The sequence below is a fragment of the Oryctolagus cuniculus genome, chromosome 1, assembly GCF_051225735.1.
Source record: "Oryctolagus cuniculus isolate XC-2025 breed Fujian yellow rabbit chromosome 1, ASM5122573v1, whole genome shotgun sequence".
Classification (NCBI taxonomy): domain Eukaryota; kingdom Metazoa; phylum Chordata; class Mammalia; order Lagomorpha; family Leporidae; genus Oryctolagus; species Oryctolagus cuniculus.
This window is the reverse complement of record NC_142867.1, coordinates 176,551,409-176,565,403: the sequence shown is the minus strand read 5'-3', so window position 1 is coordinate 176,565,403 and position 13,995 is coordinate 176,551,409. Positions and strand designations below refer to the sequence as shown.

At 39.0% G+C, this 13,995-nt stretch overlaps 1 long non-coding RNA gene across 2 annotated transcripts in view; it reads right to left on the bottom strand.

Annotated features, from left to right (window-relative positions):
* Nucleotides 1–2,067: 2,067 nt before the first annotated feature.
* Nucleotides 2,068–13,995, bottom strand: part of LOC103347814 (uncharacterized) — a 174,224-nt gene continuing 162,296 nt past the window's right edge. For both annotated transcript variants that reach the window (XR_016223620.1, XR_016223624.1), the window contains one exon: nt 2,068–2,529. This is a non-coding gene — a long non-coding RNA (uncharacterized LOC103347814). The remainder of the gene's footprint in view (nt 2,530–13,995) is intronic.

Genomic DNA, 13,995 nt, shown 5'->3' with positions numbered 1-13,995 from the left:
TTGCAAGAAACTGTTTCCCGGCACCTTGTGTTGCAGCGTGATACAAGGCATTGGTAACAAGGGACGGGAGAGCAGGCGGAAGCCCTCCCCGCAGTTGACCCCAGCAGATCCTATAACTATACTCCGAGCTATGCCTTCTAGATGGAGCCTTCCCCTTTGACTCCCACCCACACTGGTCTGCCCCTTTTCTGAACTCATGTGGTAACATGTACCTTGGCATTTGTTTTCTAATTATTAAAAAATAATATTGCTAATGACTACAATTTATTAGGTTTTTATTGGATTCCAGAGATACATTATGCACTATGTACAGGGAAACACTATGTACAAGGTTTCATTTATTTTTAACAACTCCACAAAATTAAGCAATGTTTTTTCCCATTTTACAGATGAAGCAACAGAAGTTCATGAATAACTTGCTCCAAATCACTAAGTTTATTCATTCATCAGCAAATATTTGTCTAGCACCTATATTTCAGACTCTAAAATTAAGTGCTTAGTACGTATGTTTAATTTAATCCTCACAACATTTCAGGAAGTAGATATTATGATCCACATTTCTCAGATGAGGAGTCACAGTAGCAGAGATATGAAATAACTTACCTGAAATCTGGCAACCAGCAGGCTTGGAATTTAGCAACTATTATGTGCCCTCCTTTTATGTAAGTTGATCAGTAAAATTTAATCTACTGTGTTTTTAATGTTTAGTTATTGAAAAGAGAAAGGAGAGACAGAGAGAGAGAGAGAGAGAGAGAGAGATCTTCCATCCACTGGTTTGTGTACCAAATGCCTAGACCATGCCAAAACCAAAAACCAGGGACTCTATTCAGGTCTCCCATATGAGTGGCTGGGACCCAAGTACTTGAACCATCAAGCAGATGCAGCTTTCCAAGTTATTTATTAGAAGCAGGAAGTTGGATCAGAGCCAAGATCAAGACACAAATCAGGCATTTTGATACGGGATGTGGGTATCCCATATGGCAGCTTAATGCATTGTGCCACAATGCCCAACCCCAATCTACTCTTGAGAAGTCAGAATCATAATCAGAATATTGTTTTTAAATTCACTATAATTTACTAGTGCTAATAAAGTGTGCTTGCAATTTATCCCCAAATGAAAAAGTTAGTTTCTTCTTTATCTTTGAACTGAAAATGGTTAAATTTCTTTTTTTAAAAGATTTATTTATTTGAATGGCAGAGTTGCAAAGATAGGGAAAGACATCTTCCATCTGGTAGTTTACTCCCCAAATGGCTGCAATAGTCAGGACTGAGCCAGGCCAAAGCCAGTAACCTGGAATTACTTCCAGGTCTCCCATGTGGGTTGCAGGGGTCCAAGTACTTGGGCCATCTTCTGCTGCTTTCCTAGGTGCTTTAGCAGGGAGCTGGATTAGAAGTGGAGCAGCTGGGATTCAAATTGGCACCCATATATGATGTCTGTATTGCAGACAGCAGCTTAACCAACTGAGCCACTAACTGGCCTTGACTCTTTATTGCGAAAATGCATATGCCCCCAGTGTTGGTGTAAATTTTAAATTTTCAAATTTAAGCACATAAGAATTATATTTAAAATATGAGTAAACAGATTGTAAGGAAGAACCTGAAGATTTCTAATGGGTATAGAGTATGAATGTAATAGCACTGTTTTTTGCTAATCAAGGATTTACTATTAAGACTTCTTTTTTTTTTTTTTTTTTTGACAGGCAGAGTGGACAGTGAGAGAGAGAGACAGAGAGAAAGGTCTTCCTTTGCCGTTGGTTCACCCTCCAATGGCCGCCACAGCCAGCGCGCTGCGGCCGGCGCACCGCGCTGATCCGATGACAGGAGCCAGGTACTTATTGCAAGGCAGGGTTGGCCCCAGGTTGGAATTTTCAGAAATCTGATTCTCTACAAGTAGAGTGTTTCTCTCCTTATTTATCACCCTGGTTATAATAATAACAACAACAAGTATTTTCTGTTAGGTGTTATTCTCTCTTTTGGTTCATTTATCTTTAATTCACAGAACTGAACTATTAATACGGTGGAGAGTTAATAGAATGGGAGTTGGAAAAATGGAGTTGCTACCAAAGAAGTTAGACATCAAAGTTTATTTTAACATCCTCATGTTTCAGTTGAAGATATCAGAACTCAGAAGTTAACAGATGCTATTAGTTAATATGACTAATTATATACAGGTCTCAGAACTGAATCTCTAGAAATTCATTCACATGTTCCTTCAACATCATAATCAGTTGCATAATGGAGCCTTTGCACTTTTTAAATGCCTTTTGGGATGCCCAGGCAATAAGATTCAGTAGAGGCAGGCGTTGTAGTACAGAAAGTTCAGCCACCATTTATGAAGCCTGCATCCCATAACTTACTGCTTGGTGGAGGTTCTATCCCTGCTTCCAGTCCAGTTTCCTGCTGCTTTTGGGCAACCTGGGAGACATGATGATGATGATGATGATGATGATGATGATGATGGCTCAAGAACTCGGGTCCTTGCCACCCATGTGGGCTTCCTCCTAGATCATTCCTAGCTGTAGTAGGTATCTGGAAAGTAAAACAGAAAATGAGATTTCTACTTCTCCCTATCTCTTTTTACCTTTCAAATAAATGGAAAAAAAATTAAGCTCAAAAAATGAGTGTTTTTTTTAGTGTTACAAGTGTTGGTCTCACTATCTTTTAGATGTTAACAGTAAAGACAAAATCCTAAGTATTGCATAGCATGGAAAATAAACATGCATATTTCAGATATGCCACTCAGTTACTAATTATTTTCTATTAACTTCTTTGATGAACTTTTAAATCTCAAATACTTGATCAAATGATGGTGAATGGTCTTCAAGTTCCTAGGTTTAGACAGGAGATTTCCTTTCTGCTAGAAGGAACACAGAAGGTCTTTGAAGCTTGAAATGTGAGATTAAGCTTTACACTGGACTCTAAAGAATCATTCTCTCACTCATGACATGCATACTAAGTGCTCCTGGGCTTCCAGGCACTAATCTAGGGATTTCAGATAGTTCAGCAAACCAGAGACAAAAATCATGTTCTTGTAGAGTTGACCTTCCCACAGGGGAAAACAATAACAGATGATACATGTAATACATGTGACTTCCATAGTATGTTAGAAGTGTTATGAAAAAAAGAGAAAAAGGAGAATTAGGACAGTGAATGGGGGAGTGATAGCCAATAGAGGCTCTGCAACATTTTCGATGGCCACAGGTAGTTTTGCCCACCCGAGTATTGGATAATCTCCTACATTTTCAAATATATGAGCATTATGCTCTTAGCTAAATGTTAAATTACTATGTTATAGTTTTCCTTTTAGTCCTCATAATTCTTTGCACAATGTGCACCTCAAGGTGCCAGTTTGATAAATACATGATGATCTACTATATATGCTTATTTTATCTAGTGGACATGATTCATATAAAACTGTTTTTTAAAATTAAAAGTGGCCTTTGGAAGTGACACATTCATAAACTAAATACTCATTTAAAAGTTTATCTTGATTCTTAATTATCTAAAATATTTGGATCCAGTCTTTGTCCTTTGCTTGGAGATCAAAAATTAAAACTTTCAGATATTTCCATTAAAAAACCACCATGATTCAGTAAATAGGATTTCTTTCTTTCTTTCTTTCTTTCTTTCTTTCTTTCTTTCTTTCTTTCTTTCTTTCTTTCTTTCTTTCTGACAGTTAGACAGTGAGAGACAGAGAGAAAGGTCTTCCTTCCATTGGTTCACCCCCCAAATGGCTGCCATGGCAGGTGTGCTGTGCTGATCCAAAGCCAGGAGCCAGCTCCCTCCTCCTGGTCTCCCATGTAGGTTCGGGGCCCAAGCGCTTGGGCCATCCTCCACTGCCTTCCTAGGGCACAGCAGAGAGCTGGACTGGAAGAAGAGCAACCCGGACTAGAACCCGGTGCCCATATGAGATGCTGGTGCTGCAAGTGGAAGGTTAACCAAGTGAGCCACTGCGCTGGTCCCAGTAAATAGGATTTCTAACCCTTTTCCAACAACAGCATGAGTAAGAAAAATTTTTCATAATGGGAAGGGGAGCATTAGTAGACAGAGAAAGAGGGTAGTATTTTGGTTATTTAGGAGTTCAAAACAACACACAGAGCCCAAAATATGATGGAAATATTGGCTGCTTGGAAGCCAATAGCTAATCTATGAAAGATGTCCTGGGGTGTGGGTCAGCTATAAAAAGTAGCATGTGTTCTCCTCCAATGTAGGATGGTCAGGCCTGGGAGAAGACTATTAGTTTACAAGGCAAATTAGAGGCAGGACTAAAAAAAACAAAACAAAATAAAACCTAGGTCTTTAGAAATTTATTCCGATGTTTTTATTATTTGCTTAAGATTTCATTTCCTTTGAAATTCAGCAAAATCTAGAAATGACTTTGGCCTGTAACAGGAGTTCTTCATGGCATCATTGCTCAGTTGAGATAAAAAAAAAATCTGATTAAATCAGCTAAGATAGGAATCAGAAAAGTTTACTGCATTCTGGATTTCATAACCTTTTAGTTTGAGAATAATAATATAGATGACAAAAGCTAACATTTATTGTGTTTTACTACCAAATATTTTTTAAAGATTTATTTATTATTATTTGAAAGAGAGAGAGAGAGGGAAAGAGAGAGAGAAATTTTTCCCATCAGGTGGCTCACTCCCCAGATTGATGCAACAGCTGAAGCTGGGCCAAGATAGAGCCAGAGACCAGGAACTCCATCCAGGTCTCCCATGTGGTGGCAGAGGCTCAAGTGCTTGAGCAATCTTCTGCTGCTTACCCAGGCACATTTGCAGGAAGCTGGATCAGAAGCGGAGCAGCCGGGGCTGCCATTGCAGGCACCAGTTTAACCTGCTCCACCACAATGCCAACACCTCCTGCTCTATTTTTAAGAATTCTACAGGTAGCCGGCGCCGTGGCTCAATAGGCTAATCCTCTACCTTGCGGCACCGGCACATTGGGTTCTAGTCCTGGTCGGGGCGCTGGATTCTGTCCCGGTTGCCCCTCTTCTAGGCCAGCTCTCTGCTGTGGCCCGGGAGTGCAGTGGAGGATGGCCCAAGTCCTTGGGCCCTGCACCCCCATGGGAGACCAGGAGAAGCACCTGGCTCCTGCCATTGGATCAGTGCGGTGCGCCGGCTGCAGCGCGCCAGCCGTGGCGGCCATTGGAGGGTGAACCAACGGCAAAGGAAGACCTTTCTCTCTGTCTCTCTCTCTCACTGTCCACTCTGCCTGTCAAAAAGAAAAAGAAAAAAAAAAGAATTCTACAGGTATAGTCTAATATTTCATCTGGTTAGCAATATTTTAACCACTTGAGTAAAGAATTCAGAATTTAGTGCAGGCATTTGGCATAGCAGCTGAGACACTGCTTGGGATAGCTGCATCCTATATTGGTGTACCTAGGTTCATGTCCCACCTTGCTGCTAGTTCCAGTTTTTTGTTAATTCACAACCCGGAAGGCAGCAGGTGATGGAAAAGTGATTGAGTTCCTGCCACCCACATGGGAGACCCTGAGTTCCAGGTTCTTAGCTTCAGGCTGGTCCAACTGTGATTGTTGCAGGCATTTGGGGAGTGAACCAGCAAACGGGAGATCTCTCTCTCTCTCTCTCTCTCTTTCCCTTTCAAGTAAATAAAATAGATACATAAAAATTTGAAAAGGAATTCAAATCTAATATTGAAAATTATTTTCTTTCTAAACTTTCTTTGCAGCAGTTTAAATGAAAATGAACATAATTTGAAATGTTACTTTAAGAAGCCAAGAGTTAATGAGTAATGGTTGTCAAGCATTGTTGTGCAGGAGATTCACCAAAGGAGTTTTAAAAATGTAGATTCCCAGGCCCATAGGCTCTAACTCAGAGAGTCTTAAGTAGAATAGGAATTTCCATTTTTGGTAAGCACACCAGAAGGCAAGTAGCTCACCAACTACAGTTTGAAAGATCTCAGTCATGTAAAGTTTCTTCATCTGACTTATCAGCATCTGCACCATGCATAATATTTAATTGCATTTGACAGGGAGTGATCATCATTAGCCAATATTCACTAAATATTTTCTGTACATAAGGCCTCAACAACAGGCACCTAATCAAAGTCAGGCACTAAAGCTTTCAAAAATGAGAAACTTCGGATTTATTGTCCTTGTCACTCAGCTTTACCAAGAAAAGCTATATCAACAGTAAGAAGGGTCTGCAAGGTTCTTAGTGTTCCAAGAAGTGTTCACGATATATGTCTCTTTGACCACTTTATACACATGCACAATATCATTGTCAGTAGCCATGTCTTTTAACACAAATAAGAAGATATAAATGTAAAATGGGAGGCTGGAAATCTTGTGTACTATCTCCATGCCTATAATTTTCCATTTCCTTTCTACGACATTTCCCCTGATAAGAAGTTTTATGAAAGAGCTTTACTGTATATGTGAATAGTCCAAGTATATAAACTAGACTCAGATTTATTACATATCTTTGCAAATTTAAGTGGGTTGAGAAATGGGTCAGTCATAAATACTATTATGTACTTTACTGTTACCTGTTTCTAGAGGTTGTGCTTAAGAAACTGCTGATTTACCTCATCTCAGTTAAATCCTTGATTGAACTAAAATGAAAAATCTCTGAATGGTAAATTAGTTCCCAGAGTGGGTGGACTCTAGGACTGTGAATTTACTCAGGTGTTATCCATTTATTTAATGTTGGTGAGCACAACAAAATGCACATGTGAAAGTTATGGTTTAATTGGCACGCATATAGCATAACTTAACTAGACCCTCCTGCATCATACTAAAAGTAGCAGTATGTGGAGCTGAGTTTTTAAAAATCTAATTATAAAAAAGAACTATGGTAAAGTTCAGCCAATGCCTCCAAGGCAATAGTTACTCTTTTCAGTAGGTAATGACTTATTTATATATTTGTTAATTTCTAAAACCTGGCTCTGTACAGCCTTGATACAGACAAGTTAAACACAAAGCACTCAGATGCACACACACACATACACACATACACACACATCTCATGAGAACCTCCTTACAAATCAGCAGTCACTTGATTTACAAATTCTTCTGAGTACATATAATCCAGTTCATGTGTCTTTTGGCTCTAATTCAGCATTTTTTACCCTCAGCCTAGGATAGATAAATAAGATTTTCACCTGGTAGAAATCACCCTCAATTCATCATTGGAAGTATAGTTGAACACCAGGTCAAAATGTAAACTCTTTGAAATTGAGAGATGGCATTAGTATGACCATGTTGGTAGTAAGAAACACTCATCCTGTAGGCTAAAATGACATATGGCAGGGGATTTTCATGATTGAATGGTTGCTGTGTCCTGCTTGTTTTCTGTGGACTTGTAAGTCAGTAGTAGCTTGGGTAAACGTGGGAGCTTTGAATAAAGAGCAAACTTTCAACAGCTTTCTTAGCTGGCAACTTTTTCTTTCTAAAGCTACAAAAGATGGTGGACTGGGAAGCTAAGTTTCCCTCAATTCAAAGTAGGACCACTGTGGCCCCTGGGCACGGAGAAGATACAGACCCTGTTCAACTGTGTTAATACTCAAGAATTTCCTCTGTTATCATGACCAGGCCTTTGCTTCCATGACGAATTCCCTCACCTACCAAAGCTGCTAAACATTTGTGTCAGTACGAACATTTATAAATTTTGATTGTTGAAATCCAGTCTTGCAGTTGGGAATGTCAGTCTTAGATTTTCAGTAGTATTCACTAATGCTCTTCAACTAGGATGAAGAATACCTAAACTTAGCAACTGTGGACTGGGTTGATTTTAATTCCACTTAATTATTAAAAAAATTGCTTCATATTAGAATCAAGCTCAGCCCTAAATCAGTTTCTAAAGTTTTGTATGGATATAGGTATAGATATCATCAGATAAGATGCTAGCATTGATGAGGAAAATCATTTTTAAACTCACTATGGACATATTTAAACACAAGAATTCAATTCAAATATAAGAGGGGCTAAGAGATGAGATTTTGTTTTAGTTATTTTTCAATAGATCTATCTTGAGGGAAAGAGAATAACTGGTAAATTGCTAAAATATCTATTTGGTCTTTATATTCTCTTCACATTTTTTTTTGACAGGCAGAGTTAGTGAGAGAGAGACAGAGAGAAAGGTCTTCCTTCCGTTGGTTCACCCCCCAAATGGCCACTATGGCCAGCGCGCTGCGCCGATCCAAAGCCAGGAACCAGGTGCTTCCTCCTGGTCTCCCATTTGGGTACAAGGCTCAAGCACCTGGGCCATCCTCCACTGCTTTCCTGGGCCACAGCAGAGAGCTGGACTGGAAGAGGGACAAACGGGACAGAATCCGGAGCCCCAGCGGAGACTAGAACCCGGAGTGCCGGTGCTGCAGGCGGAGGATTAGCCTAGTGAACCATGGCGCCGGCCTCCTCTTCACATATTTTGAATGAATCACGACAATTTGTATCTTGGCCCTCAAAGAAATCTCCAGTTTTTTGTACTAATGATGGTTCCTTTTTTCAAAAAAAATTATTTATTCAAAAGTCAGACTTACATAGAGAGAAAAAAGAGAGAGAGAGGTCTTCCATCTGATGGTTCACTCCCCAATTGGCCATAATTGCTGGAGCTGCGCCGATCTGAAACCAGGAGCCAGGAGCTTCTTCCAGGTCTCCGACGTGGGTGCAGGGGCCCAAGGACCATCTTCTACTGCTTTCCCAGGCCATAGCAGAGAGCTGGATCAGAGAGGAGAAGCCAGGACTCGAACTGGCGCCCATATTGGATGCCAGCACTTCAGGCCAGGGGTTAACCTGCTGTGCCACAGCACTGGCCCCTAAAGATGGTTTTAATAACCAGTGAATTAGTTTTTCTTTCTTAGAAATATTGCCTCAACAAAATCCTCTAATTAATAAGTCACATTCCTATAGTCAAAACAGTTTTTTGAAATAATGCATTGTATAAATGGATTCTTGCCCCAAATTTTTAACCAAAATGTACTATAAGCTTTTTTCCAGTCTTTGCAGATCTTTTATAATGTTAGTAAACTACCCATTGTAATTAGATAAGGAAAAAAGAGACATGAGAAATAAAAAGGATTAGAATTATCACATTTGCAAATAACATGATTGTGCATCTGAAAAAGCCAAGAGAACCAACTAGAAAATAATTATGAACAATAAAAAGAAACCCGGTAAGGTAAAGAGGTAAAAATAATCATATATATATTTCACAAAAAGAAATAACTACTTGAATATGTGAAAGATGAATCCATTTTAATAAGCACCAAAAAGTTTATAATACCTAGGAATAAATTTAATAAGAACTGTGCTAGATATGTCTGGAAAAAATGTACCACAGACAAAATACCAAAGAGAAATAATTAGTCTCTTTGGTAAAAAAGAAGTCATTTGAATAAAGAGAAATACATCAGGTTTGGAGACAGACAGCCTCAACAGTATAAGGGTGTCAATTTCCCCGAAGTATATTTATAAATTTAGGACAATCTCAATTGAATGTTTTTTTTTCTTTTTTTAATATAAAACTTTTATTTAATAAATATAAATTTCAAAAGTACAGCTTTTGGATTATAGCGGTTCAATTAAATGTTATTTTTAAGATAGACAAATCTGATTTTATTAAAGACTTTAAAAAAAGAAAAGCCAAAAATGTCTAACAGAAGAACAATTACAGCAGGGTAGACCAATATATTATAAAGCACTAAGACTTAATAATTAAAGTATAGAGACATATACATAGACAAAGCAATGTAAAGGAACATAAAGTTGAAATACATCAAAAGGATTTAATGTGTTAGGAAGATAGCATGGCCATCCAATCAACAGGAAAATAATCGTTTATTCAGTAGGTGGGGTTGAGACCACTGGATAACCATCATTTCTTATAATATTAACTATAATAAACTACAAATCAGTAAAATATTTAACTAAAATTATACGTGAAGAATTAAAAAGACAAAATCTTGAAATTTTTCTTATTTATTTGAGAGGCAGAGAGACAGAGTGAAATTCAGCTTGTCCCATGTTTCACTATCCCACATGTTGGCAATGGCCCTGGGCTGGAGGCCAAAGCCTGGAGCTGGGGAACTCAATCCAAGTCTCTCACATGGGTGGCAGGCACTCAGTTACTGGAGCCGTCACTTCTGCTTCTCAGGGTCTGCATTAGCAAGGAACTGGAGTCAGGAGTGGAGACAGGACTCAAAGCTGGCTCTCCAGTTTGGGACACAGATGTCTTAACTGATAAGCAACATATGCACCCCAACCTAAAGGCTTTAAATGTATGACTAAGAATCCAAAAAGAATAAAAGATTGACATAGTGGGCTGTATGAATATCAAAATATCTTCATAGCACTTGGAACCATGAGCGAATATCCTAAAACAAGGAATACAGTGGAAGTCTCTCTTTAAACCCCTCTGCTAGTCACTAATTTACTGATAACACCATTTTCTTTGCCTTTGTAAAACCACTCTTACTACTTTCATCAATCCTACCAGAGTTTTTCTTTATGCAGATTTAAAAATACAGAGGTTGATTTTTATCTATTCCCTATTTTGTTCCAAAGCTATATCCTATATACATTTATTTTTATTTTGTTTTTTTTTTTTCATTCTGTAATGTACCATGGAAACCTTTGAAAATCAGTATATAAAGGGTTTTCTTTATTTTTTTAAATATTTCATTTATTTATTTGAAAAACAAAAATACAGAGAGAGAAGAAGAGAGAGAGAGAGAGAGAGAGAGAGATCTTCCATCTGATGGTTCACTCCACAAATGGCTGCAAAGGCCAGGCATGGGGCAGGCTGAGGCCAGGAGATAGGAGCTTCATCTAGGCCATTTTCCACTGCCTTACTAAATGCATTAGCAGGGAGCTGGATGGAAAGTGGAGCAGCTGGGACTTGAACTGGCACCCATATAGGATACCCAAACTGCAGGTGGAGGCTTAACCTTCCATGCCACAGTGCCAGCCCCAAGGGTTTTCTTATTCCTTTTGTAAATATATGAGCTTGCTTTACAGGTATATGCTGTTATCAATTAAATAAATATCTCATGAAATTTTATGTCATCTTCAAAAATTTTTTCTCATAAAAATATTACAAATGCAACTAGAAATTCATTTGAAATACTATCTTGACATAGCTTTTAGAAATCTAACATTCTCATTCAGGAAATAGGCTTTATAAGAGGTGTTATAAAATCCTGAAGGCATATCATAATTAAGCCACTGAAGGCATTGTTGATAGGATATAATAGTTCCCCCCAAAAAATATCTTACAAGCAAATTTACTATGATGTGACAGGCAGTGTTAAGCGACTATCTCATATAAAGTGAATATGAAATTACAATCATTATAATGATCAAATTACAGTAATTAGCACATAGAAAAGAGAATTTATCTGTGCCAAATTCACATACTAAAATAGTTTAAGCAATAGTTATCTTATCAGTCACAATCCTTCCCAAAGAAGAAATAATGACAACTCTTTAACATTCTATTTCCAACTTTGCAGTGCAGAACTTGCTAAATGTTATTTTTATTTTAAAATGATGATAGCAGAGATAGGATTGTGACATAATATATTATAATGGATTCATTTACTCATTTTGGCACACCCACCTATTAATTCTCTCAAGTCTATTCTATGAATACGGTTAATCTGATTACTCACTGGGATTAGAATTAATATTTTGTGTGCATATATTCCAAATTGTTGTCCAAAGTTTCTCTAAGATGTACAAGAATGACATGGATTATTAAAACATACATACCTTTGGCTCAGAAATCCAGTGATCACACAAATTTTATCCTTCCGAAAAGATCTCCGATGAAGTCTTAAGAACGCAGTAATTAACTGTAGTGTTTGCTCTCCATGACTTCTGATTTGGAGGCCACAGAAAGATGCCTTTACTGAATGGCACCCAGTAAATAGGAAATCTTCTTGTTGGATCTTTGTCTTAACTTTTTTTGGGCCGGCGCTGCGGCTCAATAGGCTAATCGTCCACCTAGCGGCGCCGGCATACTGGGTTCTAGTCCCGGTCGGGGCGCCAGATTCTGTCCCGGTTGCCCCTCTTCCAGGCCAGCTCTCTGCTGTGGCCTGGGAGTGCAGTGGAGGATGGCCCAAGTGCTTGGGCCCTGCACCCTATGGGAGACCAGGAGAAGCACCTGGCTCCTGCCATCGGATCAGCGCGGTGCGCCGGCTGCAGCGCGCCGCCCATGGCGGCCATTGAGGGTGAACCAATGGCAAAGGAAGACCTTTCTCTCTGTCTTTCTCTCTCTCTCTCTCCCTGTCCACTCTGCCTGTAAAAAAAAAAAAAAAACAAAAAACAAAAAACTTTTTTTGGTAAGATTTATTTTATTCATTTGAAAGAGTTACAGAGAGAGGTAGAGAGGGAGAGAGAGAGAGAGAGAGAGAGAGAGAGTTTCACTCCTCAAATGCTCAAATGGCCCCAATAGCCAGAGCTGAGCCGATCTGAAGCCAGGAGCCAGGAACTTCTTCCAGGTCTTCCAAGTGGGTGAAGGGGCCCAAGCACTTGGGCCATCCTCCGCTGCTTTCCCAGGTGCATTAGCAGGGACCTGGACTAGAAGTGGAGCAGTCAGGACTTGAACTGGTGCCCACATGGCATGTTGGCACTGCAGGCCAGGGGTTTAACCTACTGCGCCACAGCGCCGGCCCCTTTAACTTTTTCAGACACTAAGGAAACCATTGTCCCATATATCCATAGAGCATCCCACACAGGTGTACACTATTTTCAGCAATGATTGCTCCTCCTTTGGAAATTCGATTCCATATCTGTGGGTTTGCCATGTCTACTTCCCATCTCCCAAAACATCAGACAGCATAGCCTAATTCATATTTTCAATAGATTTAATGTTAATACTGCTATGGGAATTTCCAAACTCCTCAGACATTGTTAAGTTTAGTTAATACTCTGTTAAACTTAAGGAATGAGTTTTCAAAGACACATTTGGTAATAGTTGAAGCTGAGCAGAAATTCTCATTACTTGTTTGGGTCCAGAAGAGAATGGGCCGTTAACTGTCCAGACACGTGTTTCAGTATTTTGCTGTCACGTTCACAGTTCAGCTGAGGTGGAACAATGAGGTGGGCACAACTCAACGGGAAGGAACTGTGCCTTAGCCAAAATAGAAAAGCACCTTGTTTTAGATAATGTGTGTGTATGCAGAATGGAGATGCCATCTTGGAAACTGTTTGGTGAACAGCTGTTCAGTACTAAAATGATTTCAAAATTGTAATCACCATATTTAACAGAACTGAACAGGTCATGATGATAACATCCTGTGTAATTTTTGCAGAACAAGAAGGAAAGAACTGAATGATTAAATACAAAAATAATCATAGGTGTTCAAGATGGAGAGAACACAGTCCTGTGGGCAGGGTGATTTCTGCCAATGTCCTGGCTGTGCCATTGGCAACTAAGTGATTTGGGCCATTTGCTTTGGGTTTCCAACATGGTGTAAAAGGAGGATAATGATGATTCCCCTGGGGAGATTCGTCTAAGGATCAAGTGAGGCAATTGCTAAGCACAAAGGTGTCATATAGTAGATGGTTAAAAGCGTTTTGCTTCCTCTTCTTGTCCTCTACCAATTTTCCATGGAAACAGAAAATCAGCAGCAGCATCTACTTCTTCTTGGACAATATTGACAATATTTATGTACCTGGCAAGTTAACTTGATTAAATTTTCCTCCAGCCTTACTCATATGTAAATCATTCTTTAATCACTCTAAACAGTTTTATGTGTTTCTCTTATTATCATAACACGAGATGTCTAAGAAAACACATTCCATAATGCTCATCAGCTGTACACAAAATTTTACTACCTCCTCATCACTGTTATTTTCAGTATTGTAAGACAAAAGGTCTTTTGTCTTGTTTTAACCACATTTTTTCTCTTTCTGTCATCAGTGTAAGTATTGGTCAATCAATCCTGAAACCACATATTCTTTCTCTATGTTTGCTGTAACAAGTTTCAAATGAGGATAGAGCTCACTTCATTCCTAGCAGAGAATATGAG